The sequence below is a fragment of the Neopelma chrysocephalum genome, unplaced genomic scaffold, assembly GCF_003984885.1.
Source record: "Neopelma chrysocephalum unplaced genomic scaffold, ASM398488v2 Primary Assembly neopelma1_23, whole genome shotgun sequence".
Taxonomy (NCBI): Eukaryota; Metazoa; Chordata; class Aves; order Passeriformes; family Pipridae; genus Neopelma; species Neopelma chrysocephalum.
This window is the reverse complement of record NW_020897691.1, coordinates 35,873,903-35,892,602: the sequence shown is the minus strand read 5'-3', so window position 1 is coordinate 35,892,602 and position 18,700 is coordinate 35,873,903. Positions and strand designations below refer to the sequence as shown.

Below are 18,700 nucleotides of genomic sequence, written 5' to 3'. Positions count from 1 at the left end.
CTCCGCTCTGCGGCCAGCGGCGGGCAGCGTCCATTGCAGCTCGGCGGGTCCGAGTCCGGAGTCCGAGGGCTCCGGCAGCCAGCGGGGGGACCCGACCCCCGCTCCCCTAAACACCGCTGGCCAGGTGCGTTTATTTCTCATCCCGTCCGCTTCCCACAAATCCACCGTCTGCGGCCGCCGAGCCCCGGCAGCAGCCCGGCCAGCCCACGAGGCACCACCGATCGCTCTCCCCTCTCTCTCTCTCTCTCTCTCTCTCTTTTCCAGCTCTTCCCGAGGAGGAAGGAGCACGGCGGGGCCGCTCGTCCCGTATTTCACCGCCCCGGAGACGCCGCCACCGGAGCGATTAAAACAAAGCGGAGAACCGCCACTTTCCACACTCTTCCCTTCTCGCGCCGAGTAACGCGGCTGGCTACAGGAGCTCGCCTAGCAGGGACGAAAAACAAGGAGGGGGTAAGGGAGGAGAGCCCACCCTCCACCCCGGCAGCCCCCCGGCTGATGCCCGCGCCCGGCGCACCCCAGCGCTGCCCAGCGCACCTGACAGCCCGCCGCGCCGCGCTGTATTTCCCTCCCTTAGCGACAGGGGAGGGGCGCGCCGGCCGCGGCGCCGCCATTGGCGGAGGGGAGCGGCGCGGCGCCGCCATTGGCTGCGGCGGCGGCCAATGGTGCGCGCTGTATCCGGGAAGCAGGAGGCTGCGGAGCTATTTAAATCCTGCCCGGTGATGTCAGCGCGGGCTCGCGGGGGGGAGGGGGTTACGCGTGCGCCTGCCTGTCAGCCCGCGTTAGGCACAGCGCGACCCCGCTGCCCGCGCGGGGCCGTGAGCGGGAGTGGCTCGGCACCTGCCGAGCCGCCCCTGCCTTACGGGACCCCGCAGCGCCCCCCTCCCCTTCCCCGCGAACTTGTCCCGGTGGCGGACCTGGAAGATGCGGGTTAATTTCGGGGTGTTGGCGAGTGGCGCGCTGGGAGCGCCCGCCAGTTGTGCGAGCGGAGCGCTAAGCTCGCAGAGAAGGCGAAAGGGCAGCTCTCTGCGTTAAAAACGCTTCTGCAGCTGTTCAGGGGGAGAGATACCTTCACTGTTCTTTATTTGCACGCCGTGCCTTCCCACAGGCTCGGTGACATTGCCCCTCAATTCAGGGAGGGCACTGAGTTGCTGGAACGAGTCCAGAGAAGGGCAATGGAGCTGGTGAAGTCTGGAACACCAGTCTTATGAGGAGCAGCTAAGGGAGCTGGGAGAAGAGAAGGCTCAGGGGCGACCTTATCACTCTCTACAACACCCTGAAAGGAGGTTGTAGCCGGGTGGGGGTCAGTCTCTTCTCCCGGGCAACCAGTGACACGACAAGAGGACAGTCTTAAGCTGCAGCAGGGGAGGTTCAGGTTGGACAACAGGAGGAACTTCTTCACATAAAGGGCGATTAGACATCGGAATGGACTACCCAGGGAGGTGGTGGAGTCACTGTCCCTGGTGGAAAGGCTGGATGTGGCACTTGGTGCCATGGTCTAGTTGACAGGGTGGTATTAGGTCATAGGTTGGACTCAAGGACCTCAGAGGTCTTTTCCAACCTAATTCCTTCTGTGAATTTCATACTTTGAAGGCACACAACTTGCCCCTTGGTGTCCCAGGGTCGCCTGAAGTTGCCTCAGGTTTTGATCCTGAAGGACTGCCACAGGTGGGAAATCCTGAAGTGGTTTAAAGGTGCGTGTTTGGGCTATGAAGCACACCAACAGTAGCTATAGCCACCTGACTGATTTTCCTCTTCCATTTCTGATTCTGGTCATGGTGGGTCCTGTTCTGTGGGTCTCAGGGAAGGCTTTTAGATACTAAAACCTCACAGATGCTACTCATCACAAATGTTCTGTTTTCTATTGTCTTCCCAGCACAGCAATCACAGATGGAGCTGAAATGGTGCTAGGTTACAACAGAAGAAGAAGCAGCAGCCAAGATCAAAATGCTCTGGTTTGTCTTGGCAGAAAAGGTAAATTGCGCTGCGCTTCAATATGCTGTAGACCTGTCCTGGAGCTCATCTGGTAGCCTAATAATGGCTGAAAAGTGGGATTAAAGTTGAGTTGTTTGACCTGAGGCATGTAATCATCCTGCCTGCAGTCCAACACCCAGTACCCTGATGGTTGCACAGTTCTTTCCGTATCATGTGACCCAAACTGATCCATCATGTGACCAAAACACAAGCATCTTCCTTTACACAAAGGTATGTCACTTATAATGGGAAGACCCATAAACATCAGGTAAGAGACTGCAAGATTTTCTCAGTTCTCTGCAGATGTATGTGTGCTGTGACTATAGATTTTTTTGGCCTATATAACTACATGCATTTTGGTTGTCTAAGGATGTGTGTTCAGCTCTGTGGCTGCAGAAGAGCATATGGTGAGGTGACATGTGGAAGTGATTCCCTAAAAGCAATTCTGTGATGTGGTAAACTGAATACACAGGAGGTCACTGAGCTGAACATTGTTGGTGCCAGAGATTTATCATGAGGAAATTGGGACAGGAAGCCAGGAGCAAAAAGGCTTCTGACATCTAGAGGACTGAAGATCTCAACAGCTTCCCAAACAGGAAAGCGGGAGCACACAGCCCATGTTGTTTCATGATGAAGCTTCATAAATTCAGAGTCCCAGTTGGTATGAGAAGCCAGGTTTGACCCAGGACTTGACAATTACAGCTGAAGTAGGGAGAGAGGTGGTACCCCCAAGGAAGGATGAAAAGCCCTTACTGTTAGGGCTGGATCTTTTTGGACTTACTGGATCTTTTTGGACTTCACAGTTATGGCATAAACTTACTGGAACAGAAAGGAATGTGAAGAGTTTATATGGTCCATCCCACAATTTCACTACCATAAAGCAGGATCCAATCTCCCCATCTTTTTCCTGGTAAATATCCAAATTATGCAAATAAGGGATGAAATTTTATAACCTCCCCAGGCATCCCTTTGAGTGCTCTGCTTTCCTTAGGCTAGGACAGTCTTCCACTGCCTCCAATTAGAAACTCCTTATGTGCAGTTTAACCCCATTACTTCTTGCCCTATCCATTTAGAGAACAGGTTGTTCCTTTCCTTTTCACCACAGAATTTATGCTTTTGAAGACTATCGGCATGTATACCTCTGGTCTTCTTTTTTTTTATTTTTTTTTTATTTAAGGTTAACTAAACTTGTAATCTGTCCAATTTTTGATCATCAGTAGTTTTTTCTAATTCTCTTCATATGACCCTGGGAGACTGCAATTCCTGACCCCTCCTCACTTTGTTCTACACATCTGCTTAAGAAAGGTCTGGAGAAACAAGGCTAGTAGTTATGCCAACATTTCCTCAAAGTCTTATTTTTTTTCTTGTAAACAACTGTGCTGAATGAACAAAATTAATGGCAGGTGAAATTTGCAGCCCTGGGAAAGGAGGATGCACTGCAGAGGAAGATGGATGGATGATGCTGAAGTGGTGACGTCAGCTCTGAAGAGAAAGATAGGGTCAGCTGGGCGCAGCTCCATTGAAACAGAAAAAAAAGAACAAATCCCAAATTTTAGGATGTTTAAGGAAAGAGGATGTTGGATGATGAGCAATAAAATATTACTGTAAATGATACTCACTGGAAATCATGGTGTGTTGCAGCAGCTCAGCTTCAGAGTTTTACAGGGTCTACAAAGATTGCAGTTAAAGCTGAATAAACTGAGGTGCAGAAAAACTAGGAGGCATGTGAATAACTGAAGCTCAGACAAGGCAGAACTCCTCTGGAAATCTCCTCCTAGTCTCAACTCTGTTTCATCCTGGCCAATCTTTAAAAATCATTCCTGCTTCATACTAGTGATATGTAATACTGTCGTTTTGCAGAAGGGTCTATAACACTGTGTAGGAATCAGCTGAATTCAGGCTACAAGAGGAGGTTACTGCAGTCCTCTGATTTAAAATATCACTGATAAAAATTTTCTTTTAAATGTTCTGGTCAGGACTAGTGAAGCTTTTCAATTTTTAAATGTGTTTTGTGTGGAAAATCCCTCTGTTAAATAATTAGCAAGTGCTTTGAGCGTTACTGCATATTTTATATTTCATATGCCTGGAAGAAATGGATGGTTCTGTTGCTATAGATTAACCACAATTTATTTTGTAATACTCTGACTGCTGGAAGAGAGAGACTTATTAGTTTACTTCTTTTACTTCTGATTATTCAAGGAATGGGGTTGGACAGAAGGGTTTAACTGTAACTTTTCTTCTACTCCCAGTCCCAGCAGACATTTGAGTTCACAAGGAAAGAAATCTGTACAAGCTGAAAATGTGAAAACCAGAGACTGAGGGGTTCAACAGTACGAAGGATTGCAGGGCTGGATCTTATTTTCTTGGCAGGCACTGGCTATTATGGTTTGTTTATTTTACCTTTGACATAGCCTTATTCCACATTTCAGTGTATTTTTTTCTTAGGCAGAAAAAAAATAAATCATTGCTGCAGCTGCTGGTGCGTGAATTAGTCTTAGATACCAATGGACACTAATTGTGTTTAAAATTAAGAATTTGGCACAAGAAGCTGTTCAGATTTAACCTTTTCCTCACAGAAATGGAGTTACAAATGATTTTTTTTTTCATGGAATGAAGGATAAGATCACCTTTTAATTTGTTTTGATGATCAGATCTGGGTTTTTTAGGCTCTTTGAAGAGTAGGTTGTGTCAGAAGTGTGGCCTTGGCTCTACTGTAGGTATTTTTGTACATCTCAGGGGTTTTAGGCTATACCAGTAGGCCTCAGAAAGCAACACAGCATGGTAGCTGTCACATCTGTTTTCCTAGAAAGTTGTTTTGTCCTGTTTTCAAGACAAACTTTGAATTCTGAGATGGCTTTGTATCCTTAGCACTTCAATTGGCAGCATAATTCCTGAAGGAAAAAAATGCTTCAATATTCATGTGTTGGACCTAAGGCCCTCCTGGCAGTCAGTGGGAGGCTTTAGTGTGGCAAAAGATGCAGTCTTGGGCTGGTCAGCCTGAAGAAATTTCCCTATATTACAGAATACAGGCAAACGTTGATTAACCAAATGTGCCTACAACACATAAAAGTTCTCAAAGAGCATAAGCTAACCTCCCAGTTTTCTCCTCTGGTGTAGCAGCAGTAGTTCAGATGTCTAACCAGTCATCTTCTTAATTTCACAGCCCTGCTTAGGTGGCCAACCCAGTTTGTTTTCTGAGCTATTTTATACAGAAAGCCATTACCTGCACATACTGTCTCTGAATGCACTGGGGCTCAGGTGTATGTTTTGCCCACATCAGTTTCTTCCACAGTGTTGCCTGGTTAGCACTTGCAACAAGCATCCTGTGCAGCCTTTAGAAAAGTCTCTTCCAGCTTGCTGGAGACAAACACGGAGGATGCTGATGACCAGCAGGGAGTATAAAGAGGTTGCAGTGGTACTTGGTGGTCTGTTAAGGGCCAGATCCCTAGTCAAGCCAACCAGGATTGCAGGGAAAAAATGAAGGGCTTGAATAAAACTAATTCTCCATTCTGGCAATCCAACTGGGGAAATACGTGTTTCCTTGCAGCCCTGCTGTGGCTTGCAAAAACTCTTCCATCTCCAAAACACTGCCGAGACTGATGCCAATGAAAATAACACGCAGAAACATTTTTTAACATTTGTGCCACTCATTTGCAATTCAAGTATGGGGAACTCATGTGTGCTGAAATTAAAGGAGCAGAATAGAACAAACCAATCTGTTTATGAAGACTGGAGGGTTTATTTACCATCACTGAGATTTAGAGGGGGTTTTTTCATGTTATTTATTGATATTTCTAAAATGCTGTTGAACTGTAGCTTTCCTGTTGTGATAAAGCTGAATGACTAGCATCTTGATACTTTGTTAGTAGCTTGGGAGCACATATCAAAAGGCAGAGGACACCAAAGAAGGGTGTAAGAATGTGTTCAAAATAGCATAAGGAGGAATTTGATGCAGTATTTCCTATGTACAATGTTCCTAAGGCAGTGTGAAATTTTACTTTATTCTTTCATGAAACATCTTTACATATAAGACAAAGTCTATTTTTTAAATATTGGCTTGTTTGGGCAACTACTCTTAGGTTTGGGATGAAGTATAGTGTGACGTGATATCATGTCACTACGTAATATTAATTTCTGCATAATTTTCCATAAAGGGCAGGGAACTTAAGAGGAACGTCCTTTTACAATCCTCTATAATGGAGGGGGAAGCTTGTCCGCTGAATTGCCCAGTTTGTGGATTATTTTTGGTTTTAAAAGTTATCTGTCACTTTTCAGTGTTGCCTTTTTCTCCTCACAATCCAGAAAAAAAGACTATTCAATAGCTAGCATAAAATTTAAGTCCAGAGGTGACTCTTACAGTAAATACCAGCATGACATTTAATATAAATTCTTGCCTAAAATACCTGTGATAAAGCTTAGATCCTATAGGTATGCGTATGTATTGGTCCTAGCGAATGATCTAGGTGGGGGTTAAGCGCCGTGCTCCAAAAAAGCAAATCCATGTAAACCACTCATCACCTCTTCATCATCTGAGCATATGCAGACACCTGCCATTTTTGTGACACTGTTTTAATCCTATGTGGAATGGCTTCATAAGGACAGCTGCATCTTTAGCATACATGAAAGCTTACTGAGCTCAGTGCAGGGCTATTTCCAGCTAAGAATGCAAAACAGCAGAGATCATTGTTGTCCACCTCATTCCTAATGGCTGGCTAATTACAGGATAGAGAAGGACTTACTGAGCAAATCAGACTTTCAGCACCCTCAGACAACAATTCTCACTTATTAGATGACAGATCTCACTGGATGAGAGTGGAATCATGACACATCCTCTTCCATGGTTTTCAGAGTTGATTTATACTCTCTGCCATGCTTGCATGAGACTGTTTTACTTTCTATAACCACTTAAAATGCTCCTCCGGTTTCTCTGGAATTCGTGGTTTGTAGTAAGGAAAGGGATAATTTTAACACAAGAACTGAAATCGTGTCTGACTCCCGAGTAAACAGAGAAAAATATCTCTAGTGCTATTTCCTTAGGTCTTTGATTTCAAAGATAAAAAATGTACATCTTTGTTCTGGTACACATACTTTCTACCTCAACTTCTCTTGCATCCTTTGAATAATTATTCTGTTAGGAGTTGTAAGTCACACAGTGCTTTTCAATTCATAAAATTTAGCATACAGGAGAAGTACATATCAAATTTAAGGACCAAAATGGAGTCATCAACCACTCACGAGGCAACACTGGCAAGAAGGAGCACTCACAGCTTCTAGTCCTGAGCAATACAGAACACCAAGCAGCTACTGGGTTAACTTGTCCTAACACAGAGCAGAAGCCCCTGGAGTGAATCCAGCATTACTTATCTAAGGTTGGTGTCCTGTTTTGGTTTTGTTTTTCCAAGGGAATCATAACTCATTTGCACAATCCCTAGTCCATAATGAATACACCAACTGGGATTTATAACAGATAAATTAAAGGAGATGTGCTCATGAGACAGCAAAGCACGCAGTAGTAGAAAGGATAAGGAGTACCCTTTTCATTCTGTTGGTAAGAATGGTCACTTAGAGCAGGATCTAATTTTAATTTCTAAGTTATCCAAATACCCGCATCAAAAAAGGAAAACAAAGAGAAAACAGGTCATTATGGGCAGACTGGTATCACAAGTGCTTTGGTATCTTGCTTTTGTATGTTGCATTCAATACCTGGTAGGTTACATACAGCACCAAAGTAGACAGGATTTATAAAGATGTCATTAAAGAATGTGACAATCTAGGCTGCAGGAGACAGTAAAAAAAAAACTGGTCCCACTAATAACTTTCCTGAATCTCACATGATGCTTTTCAGTGTAAGCCAAACAAGGACTGTTTAATCAAGTGGCAAGTCAGCTGCTGCTCAGAAAAAGAGGTGCAATGCTGTATGACATCCTTAAAAAATAAGAACCAAGAAGAAGTTGTGATCTGCTGCAGAGAGCTGAGGGTGCGTGTTGGTCTTCAGATTAATTTAGGTAAATTTAATTTATCAGTAAACCAACTATGATAGGATGTTGGAGAGAGATAAACCGGTTGTAAGTGTGGGTGGGAAAAATACATACACAGCAAAACAAGCTGGTTGGGTATGTGGAGAAGCGTGTTGCTGGAAAATCTTGTGAGACACTTCATACTAGCTGCAGTATCATATATAAACTTGTGTCACATGCTGTTGATCAGGCAGAATTCAAATGCTGAAGGGACTGAGCTGCGGCAGAGTCTCTGGCTTTGTGTGATTGCCAAACAACCCAGTATGGAACACTTGGTAGCATCTTACTATCTACCTTCTGTTTGTTATGACTACATAGTGCTGTTTCCTGGTAATTTTGAGGTTATTTGAAGGGCTCTGGAGAAGGGAACCTGACTGGCATACAGCACTGGAATGGACACAGCAACTGCTGGAAGATGCAAGAGGATTCATAGGGGAGGAGAAGAGCAGAAAGCAACAGAGAGAAGCAGAAGTGAACAAGCACGGAGTGTAAAGATGGAACAGAGGTGTACCATTAGGGTATAGTTTAAGATGTTACCTAGGGATGGAAGGACCTGTGGGAAGCTGAGGAGTGTAACAGTGTTCTTTGCTTAGCATGGCAGATCTGTTTATCTAATTCTTTTATCTGTGGTATTTCTAGAAGTAATGTGCAAGCTGTACTGCAATGTAGAGACAAGCAATAAAGGCAGTTCAGCTGCTGGGATCTGTAGATGCTGATGCCTGAGATCCCTCATAATCTGGTATGCGGCCAGCAGGAGAGGACAAGGCATAGTAGAGGAGAGCCATAGTATGCTTGGTTTACAGCTGTCAAACAATAGTGTTTCTTGTTTGGGAGTGAGCTTGGGTTAAAGCTCTTCAGACCTATTTGCCTAGGGCAAGGCTCCAGGCTGGAATGCTGTTAGGAATTTGCAGCTTAATGCTCCTTGGCAGCAGTTACCATTTTTCAGCTTTTGTGGCAGTGGAGCAGATTCCTGAGAACAGTAAGGGAAGTCTCAGAAGGTATTTGTGAGACACCTGGGAGATGTTTGTAGGGATGGGGAGGGAGTCTGGGAGAAGTCAGCAGGGTGTCATGGATCTGTAGCAGACCTGGCAAGGCAGGGGAGGCTGTACTCAGTTTCTTTCCCTCCTCTCAACCTGTTCCCATCTTTCCCTCCCCAGGGGTGGATCCTCATGTTCTTAGGAGTTTGCAACTTTTGTCCAAAGTCCACAACTGTCTCCTTCCCACCTTATAGCTGTCTTCCTCTATCAAGTCTATTCTACCTAGAAAAAAACCCTCCTTGTGGCTTTGTTGTGGCCTCTAATTATTCTCTGCTGAAAAGAAAACAATGCTGGTGTGTCTTCTGTTACAGAACAAAGAGGGGGCAGAAGGTGGGTGAGGATTATTTAGGCCAGAGCAGCAGGTTCTGTCTCCCAAGTCATAGGCAAAATCCTTCACAGTCTTCAGCTGCCTCTAGTGAGCTGATGTCATTCAAGTAGTCACACTGATGTCAGAAGCTCCCAGTTCAATCTTCATTGTTTTGCTATGTAGTTGTCAGAGATGTATCTTTTGTCAGGTAAAGCAAAATCAGGCAAGTGTTATTAAGAAAACATGATTGGTAGAAGTAGCAGAACTAACCTAATACAAGAATACTTGCCCATGTTATACCCATCATCAAGCAACACTTTAGAATAGACCACCAACCAGTAAAGATCAGCTAAACTGAATGGTGCTCTCTACCTCGTAAAACTCATCTACCTCAATCTGAAGGGAAGTAGCAGAGCCCTGCCTTCAGAGACATCTGGGACCAAGCTTGTGTAGGTGGAACCAGCACAATTAATGTTACTCCTCCTGATTACTGACAACCACTGGTCCTGGCAGCAAGGAAAGGGGAAGTAGAGATAGCCATTCTTCTGTAACTTTGTAGTGTCCTTTGCATTATTAATCACCCTTTAACAGAGGTGATGAATAGCCACACTCCTTCCCACATATCCAGTTATTGCATAATAATGAATGTTTGCATTTAGCCCGCCCTGACCTAAACCACAAGATGCTGAAGTCTCTCGTGTCAGTTCAAGACTGCCTTGTAGGTTTCTAAACCGGGACCAATTAATGGTAGGTAATTCCTGTACACTCTCTCCAAGCTCCTCTCCCAGTTTCTACTCTTTCCTTTCTAAGTCTGGTTCCTAGTGCAGTGCTGGTCAGGCAGGTGTGGCTATTGAATACATCAGGATCACAGCTCAGTGGAAAGAGACCTGATAGGCACACTAGCCTCTTTTGTCTCAACACCTTTAGGTGTATATAGAGGCTACATTTACGCAGCTTTGCATCTAGTTTAGATGGGCAACATTTAGTTCCTAACTGAATGTACATGGATGGAATAAGACATTTTTCTCTTCATTCCAGATCTGTTTTCTATCCAAATTAAAATCTTGGCCAGTTGACCTATCCACCTCATTGATAATGTCCTCTGTCTCCTAGCATAAATAAGCCACAGCTGTATGTGTTTCTTGCAAGTTATCCTGACTTAATTGACAAATCAGCTCTTCATTCATGTATTACCTTTGGTCTTCTCAGGGTCCTAATATCCATGCAGTGTGTAAAACTAGATGGTTCTTTCCCTCAGTTATCCCTAAAATAGTTCAGTCTTCTTGAAAAATTGAAACTTATCTGGACTTGTCTCATCCCATAGCTTTATTAATGAAAGATTGGAGAAGGCGTTGGAGAAGCTCTTTGTTCTCTCTCCTGGTTTTCAAGGAAGTTGGTTCCTATCTTTACTCAGGTAATTCTTCCATAATACTTTGTCTATCTGAGTTTCAACTCATGCTTCAAAATTCTTTCTTCCTCACTAGTCTTGAAGTCTGAATTGTCCTTTACAAACATGTAAGGTAGGCCACTTTAAATGTTATCCTTCTTTCAGTCACTCTCCAAAACTATCTGTCAGGATAGGCTTGTCATGGCCAGAGTTTAGTTGCAGGGATTCTGGGATTTACACTCACTATAGTAGCCACACCTCTCTGCATCTACTTCTCTTTTTCCTAATAATTAAATTGCAAAATCTCTGTGATCAAGAACATTGTCATATTGCTTTGTATCTAGAGTAATTTCTATTACGATTGGCTTTTCATTCATGACTGGAATTCCTAGGTGTTACAGAAATACAGATTTTTTTTTTTTATTTTATTCATGTATTCATTTAAAAACACCATGTGGTTTTAGGGATTACTTTAGGAGATTTTAGTGCAATATTCCTGAGAGGAAATGTAAAATGTCAGTGATTTGGGATTCTATCCACAAAATTGTTTCTCCATTGCTCAAATTGCCATGGAATCCTTCTTCTTGTTTGTAAAACCAATATTCTACACTTTTAGTATTTATATGGACCCACACTACAAGATCATAGACTGGATCAACCTTCACTGCAAGAATGCTGTGATATTAGGACAGAGCAGTTTCAAAACCTCAGCAACTCTGTATTCTTTTAGATACTTAAAGTAATAGATTTTCTAAGCTGTATAATCTCACCAGATTCTTAAAGGACACCATCTGTCTGTACCATCACAAAAGTCCAAGTTGGCCCTCCCCCTCCCAAAAAATGCAAAATGTTTTTGAATCATGACTGTTGAATGTATTTTCACGATTTAAGAAATTTAACGATGCATTTGAAGATGAAAGAGCATTAACAAAACTGAGAAAGCAGATTACGGGAATTTTCATCCCTAGACCTGATAGGAATGTGGAATTTGAGCAGTGTTTGTCCTTTATTCCCTCAGCTCAGGAACACCATTCTTTCTGAACTAGGGACAAAAATCATAACACAGATCTCTGGATGTACCGTGGGAATAACAAGGCAGGATACAGAAATTAAATATTTACTTCTGACCAAGTCCCACTCCATTTAGTGCTTTCCCAAATTAAGAACATTACTAGCAGTAGATCTGATGAGCTTTCTCATGAACCTTCTTTCTACTGAACTATGACTTTCTAGTATCCTGCAAGCCCAAAGGACACAGCCCAACTGTGGGCAGCTGAGCTGCATCAGGGCCTGATATTGACAACCCTAAAAGATGAGAAGAGCTCTGTGTGTGGAGGAATCTGAGACTCCATTAAAACCTTATTGCGTGTTACTGCACATTTAAGATGATCTACAACACTCCATCTGGCTGAGGTATGCTACAGCCCACATGTATATGGGCTTGTTTTCCCAATGAAAACCCCTTATATTTTTGTGTACTCCCATTACTGTCCATCAAAAAAGTTTTTTTAGTATACTCAAAAGTGTTCCCTCTCTGCAAGCATCACTCACACTTCTATTCATATAATTTAGAAGTATAAATGTTTGCATATGTGATTTAAAGGAAAGGTATATATATATACACCTATAAGAAGAAGAAATGAGAGATGAACCGATATTTACAGATAGTCCTAATGCAGAACCCCTTTGTAGGCAGGTGGGAAGAGTAGTGTTTCTTTTCATAACTGAAATCACAGAAACATTTACAAAGTAGAAGGAGACTTTTGTTCGAATGCCTATTCTCTGTATACACACAACCCCTGAAAGCTCTGCTAAGGTGAATTTCAGTTCTCATTCTGGATTTCAGGAAGATGCTGAGAAAAAAAGTCCCACTCAAAATGTCTCATCTGATCTTACTTGAATTGGTAGTTGAATGGGCAGAGTTCCCGCTTGTCTCAGCTCTTCAATAAATGTATTTCTTTTGTACCCATGATGGCAAAAGGAGCCATTCTCTATATGTCATGTTGCTGATGAGAGAGCCTTCCTACACTCTCAGAGACGGTCACTCCATCTCCTTTCTCAACAGTATCATTAAATCTTATGCTGGCGTGGGTTTTTGTGGAAATCCCTCATGCACATAAATGAGTAAAATGATAATGATAGCAAACTGCCTCAGGCTCAAGTATCAGGATGCAGTTTCACAATTAGCCTAGGCTGGTCTCAGTCTGTTTTGCTGTATCCTTCCCCTATGCCCCACACCTGCCAACAGCAGAAGTGGTCCTACAGTTAGATACAGACAGATCAGCCACCCTATTTGGCAAAAACCAGCTGATTTGGAGAGGGGATAGTGTTTGTTTTCTGCTTAGGCAGGTCCCTTCCTTGACTATATAGCACCATGAAAGCCAGTACCAACACACAGCAAGGGAGCAGGGGCAGGACATAAGGTTGTCCGTATCTTTAGCAGAAATGCAGATAACTTGTTAAAATCTCTCACTAAAAAAGCTCTTAGAACAGATTGATAAAATTGAATTGTGCAAATTGCCAGGACTTGACAGTATCTATTCCTGAATTCCAGCATAGCTGAAATATGAAATTGCTGTGTTGATTTTTGTGGTGTGCCACTTGAATTGGCTTGGGTAACAGAAGAATTGAAGATGGAGGCTTTGGGATATTTTTGGTAAACATAAGCCAGTATGGCTGATTTCTGTACCAAGAAAATAAACTAAAACTGTAATCAAAACTGGAACTAGTGTTGCAGTAAGTGGCTACTATAAGAAGAGTCAATATAGCTTTATGAGATGGAAATTGTACTCCAAAAATCTATTGGAGTCCTTTATGATGAGTGAATGAAAGCAAACAAGGAGCTGAGAGGGGTCCAGTTTGGTTTTCAAAACACTTTTGACCAGGCCCCTCAGTAAAGGCTCATAAAAAATTAAGTTTCTGATGAAGCAAGAGACAAAATCTGTGGCTTGGTAACTGTTTAAAAGCTGTGCAGCAGTGGATAAAAATACAACTGATTTCACAACAAAGATTTGTTACAATTTCACTATTATTGGTCTTTTATTACTAAGTGATGCTGAAAAGGTGAAGAATATGATACAGTGATGAGGCTTACTGATGACACTAAGTTCTTTGGGATACTAAAATCAAAAGCCAGCTGTAAAGTATTGCAGAAGAACACTACAAATTGCTGACTGAGAAAAAAGCTAGCAAAATTAGGTTAACTTAAACAAATCCTAACTTTTCCATACAGGCTAACGTTTTCTGAACATCACTACCATTCAAGAAAGAGGCCATGGAATCATTTTGACCAGTTTGATTAAAATAGTCACAGTTCAAAGGTAAACCACAAGGAAGGAAACCGAGATTACACAGGAAAACACTGGTATAGCACTCTACTTTTCTCTATCTTGTATTTTTCTAGGTTACAAGGAGGAGCAAAAGGAATGATCAAAGTTGTGAAACCTATCCATCTGAGGAGATAGTAAGTGAAAAGTAAACAGACCAAGATGTTTCTATTTGGAGAAAGGGTATGTGAGGGGATACTATGGAAGAAATCTATAAAATGATGAGGGGTGTTAGGGCAGATAGGGAACAGTCACGTACAGCTTCTCACAATAAGAGAACTGAATGGAAGTCTGTAAAATTTTTGTTTGGCAGATTCAAAACACAAGGAAGTAATTTTTCCCACAATGGAGAACTGAATGTAGAATATACATAGTATGGTAATAAAAATGGGAATGGGTTAAAAAAGGAATCAGAATAATCTTAGAGACAAGCCTATTGAAGACTATTATGCAGCGGTCTAGAAAGAAATCTCCAGCTTGGAATTATTGGGAGCTACAGGATATGCCCTGGAAAGAATCAATCTATGTCTAATGAGCTTTTCATAAGCACCCACAATTCGCCACTGTGGTGAAAAGGGAATCGAGCTACAAATACCTTTGGTCTGGCCAAGTACAGACTTTTTAAATTCTACTTTCCAAACAGAGTAAATGACTTTATTGAGGGTTCTAATATCAACCACATAATTTGAGGTTAGCACAGGTAAAGGATATTTTAGATGTTACATCTAACTCGATATTGCTTTGATTAACAGCTATGAAATATCCAAAGGGCATTATTTTGCATCATTCAGGTGGCATTGGTCTTATGCCATGAATGCAACAAGCTAATGTATGAGACCAGAGCTCTTTCTCCTGGTAAACACCATGCCATATGTTTTTATCAGGCATTAATTTGGAGGAGAATTAATCTTGAGAAAGTTATTATGTTCGAGTGTCCTAGTTATGTCAAAGTATAGAGCTGGGGGCTTCTTCATTTATACAAATATTGCTAAACATTTAATTTCAGATTCTCAGTCTGGTGGATAATAAAAAATGACTACCCACCAAACTTGTAGCATTAAATAGAGACTTTATTTTTGGCAGCTCATTGGAGAGGGATTAATATTACTGGAATGGCTTTGTTTCTCAGCAATGCCTCCTTAAGAACAGCTTCCTCTGAACATATATTTCTATTTTATTGAGAAAAGGAAATACGGTATTAGAAATCAATGTTTTTAAAGGGTAATTTAAAGAAATCTAATCTTGGCAGATGCTGAAATATTTTCAATTTAGAACAAATAGTATTTCTGTCATCCAGTCAGCTTTTTAAAATTAGACCATTACTCCTTGATAAGTTAATTACAAAACAGAAAGAGACTCAACCAGTCTAAAAAAGTGTTATTAATGAAAGTATAGAGCACATCTCTAAAAGCTGCTTTTACTGATTTATGGGTGAAATTTTACTTTTCATATGAAAAACCTTGTCTCCAATGTCTTAAATCATAGGGAAAAATGCTCAATTTTTCACCCTATCACAACTAATTTTTTACACTGGTACACTGATGGACTATTGTTTTTCTGTGCTACCATCCATTATAAAAACTGACAGCATCATAATTGAAATTATTTAAAATATGGTGGATTTAGATAATTCTGTACTTCGGTATAGATATGACTACACAAGAAATGCTGCTACTGGAAATTGCTAGGATGAGTTACCAAAACGGAATTATTGCTCAGCAGGCCATACTCCTCTGGGGGTAGGAAATGAAAAATACCATAAATTCCTTTGAAATGCGGAAAGATACAAGGAATGGAAGGAACATTTTTTGTTGTGTCTGAGGCCTGGTCATCTTTAGTCAAATCTCTGTGCTCCAGGGCAGATGCCCAGTATCACAGACTGCAGAAGTTTCACACTGCACAGACACTCAGGCTCCATGCAGACATAAGAAGCATGGAGTATGTTGCAACTATGAGTTGAAATGTCTCCAGGTCCACCAGCTGAATCCTGGTCTCACTAAAATCCCCAGAAAGTCTTTCAGATCAATGGAGTCACAATTTCACCCCAAGGATTTTGGGTAAAAACAAGTAAAACTCACAAAAAAAATTGCTCTTGGTGATTAGCTTCATAATATCTGCCTGTGGATGTCTCTGTGCTGCATGGCTGCGTTTTGTGATTCTTGCAGTAAGAACCTGCCAAGGTGCCCAGTGGAAATCCTTCCTGGTTAGTGCTGGGGTCTGAGCCAAAGCCGTGTCAGGTATCAGTCAAACAATTTAACAATATGAATAGTGGCAAGCTAAAACCCAAACTAAATGCCCTGCCTCCGAGTAGTTTACCAGTATAGAAACTGAGCCACAGAGCCAACTGGTTTGGCAATCTCTTTGGGAAACTGTCACTTAGCAGTGTGTGATGACTGGTAAACCCACTTCAACTAAAATCATATTTAGCCTCAAACAACAGGAATAAAATATAATGGAAGACGAAAAGGTTTTAAACCGTACTAAAAGTATCAACATACATCTTTCTTACAACAAATGTTGCTGTCCTAAAGTGAACAGGCAGATTTAGCCTTTCCAGATACTGTACAACTTCATAGAATTTCACACAATTTCACAGAACTGGTCAACTGCAGAAAAAGCCTGGCCAACTGCAGAAAAATGGCAGACATAACAAGTCTAGGTTATGGGAGATGTTGTTTCTATGAAACTGTAGAGTATCTGAAAAGGCTAAATCTACTTGTCCACTTCAGGACAGAAACATTTTTAGGGTAAGAAAATATATATTACATTACAAATATATTGAACAGTACTGGCCCTAGAGCTGAAACTGGAGGAGCACTGCTGGTGACTGGTTGCCAGCCAGATATAGCCCTGTTCACTGCAACCCTTAAACTGTTGGACACCAGGTAAAATCATAAGAAATTTAAAGGGAAAATGTTTGCAGGAAATTTCTGTACTTCAAATACAGAAAAAAAAAGCATGGGATACAGCAACCCCCTCCAGCTTTCAGTATATACTGTCCAGTGGTAAATCTAAGAACCTAGAACTTTTGAAAAACAGGTAATTTTTTAAATACATGTGAATTCTTCTTTATACAAGGCCATATTACTCCTCACTGAAAAGTTTGTAACTTTATACTGTTACATGAGAATAACCCATTACACAATTATCTCCATTATCAGAAAGTATACAAGTGCAGTGTCCAGCATCATCTCCAGATGCTTAGCCACATCTCAGGGGACACTGTAATAGGAGAGCTAAGTTTGACCAGTCTGACCGTTTCTTTAAAAGTTGTATAGCAGGTGATATCTTTTAGCATGTATACCTGCAATTATGAAGGTAATTAAGTGGCACATTCCAGATGAGCCCAAGGACCACCTTAAATTAAATCCCTGAGCCTCACAATGATATTGTAATTAGCTGTCTGTCTTAGTAGGGTTTTTTTGTTTATTGCATCTACCCTGTGTGCTAGGGATGAAAAAACATAATTTCACACAAAATATTTTAAATGGTTTATTACTGAGATGAAGGCTTATTTTCATTTTTCCCAGACCACATGTTCTTTCTTTCCTTTGCTTTTAACTACAAATATTCACAGCAGTGAGAATGTTTAAAACTTGAGAGGATATTTTATTGTCTATTGCTTGCAAAATAAAGTAATGATGTTTGTCCCTTCTATTTAGAGGGAAAACCTGTCTGGTGATGTTTGTTTTATCTTCACCTTACAAAGTAACATAGTTTAAAGACCCTTAAGGACAGGCATGTTAGCTCTGCAGTTTTGATCTGGGATCGTTCCAGGTTAGACCATTTTCCAAACACCACTAATTACCACTGTGGAACAGTTTGTATTTTGATATAAATGAACTCCCTTTCTTTAAGTGCGAACTTCTAATTTCTACAGTGGAAAAAAGGAAGTCAGAAGTTCTATATGAAAAATAAATATAAGCTGCATTGAAAATTGGACTAATTATTTATTAGTTCACATTAACATGCATTAGGGAAGTTACTGGGAGCATGGCAGCAGCATTCTGACCCCAGATTCCAGTTCTGTCCCTTGCCTTGTGGCTTTTCAGCAGCAGTTTCTTGCTTCATGGGGGAGCAATGTGCAAGGTCAAGTGGGACTGCATTTGACTCTGTATTTATCATAGTTATTAATGTAGCAGCTCAAAAGGTCAAGTGACTTCCATGAAATTTTCAGGTTTTATTTGAGGAAAAATGTGTCTCTGGCCTTGTGCTTCTGGAGAAAAGGCTTAAGAAGTCATTAAAAGACATAATAAACATGAAGAATCTTTGATCTGATGTTATGATCTGGGGGATGAATTCATGATTTTTGAATCACGGATGGGAAAGATGAGGATGGACAATAGAAAAAGGGGTGGAGCAATCTTCCAAAATACAGATTATTTAAACAGCTGTTGTCACATGTTTAAAACTTGTGAAGATATTTTATTGTCTGTTGCTTGCAAAATAAAATTATGAAGAATCCAAGCAGTGTTGTAGACTATGACCTTTCTGGCTGTTATCTGACTTTAGTCAGTGGTAATTTTACTAACCAATAACTTGACACCTGTTGTTCAAAGTAGATCCACAAAACCCATATCTGCCCATGTAGCACAGAATTTCTCTTCCACCACAAGGGCCTCAAGAATTTCTCTTCCACAAGAGCCCTGCTTCAG

General features: G+C 41.5%; 1 long non-coding RNA gene across 1 annotated transcript; it reads left to right on the top strand.

Moving 5' to 3' along the window:
* Window positions 1-1,233: 1,233 nt before the first annotated feature.
* Window positions 1,234-17,140, top strand: LOC113972518. Its single transcript, XR_003535930.1, has 3 exons — window positions 1,234-2,202; window positions 13,952-15,679; window positions 16,365-17,140. It is a non-coding gene; the product is annotated as an uncharacterized LOC113972518 (long non-coding RNA).
* Window positions 17,141-18,700: the final 1,560 nt, after the last annotated feature.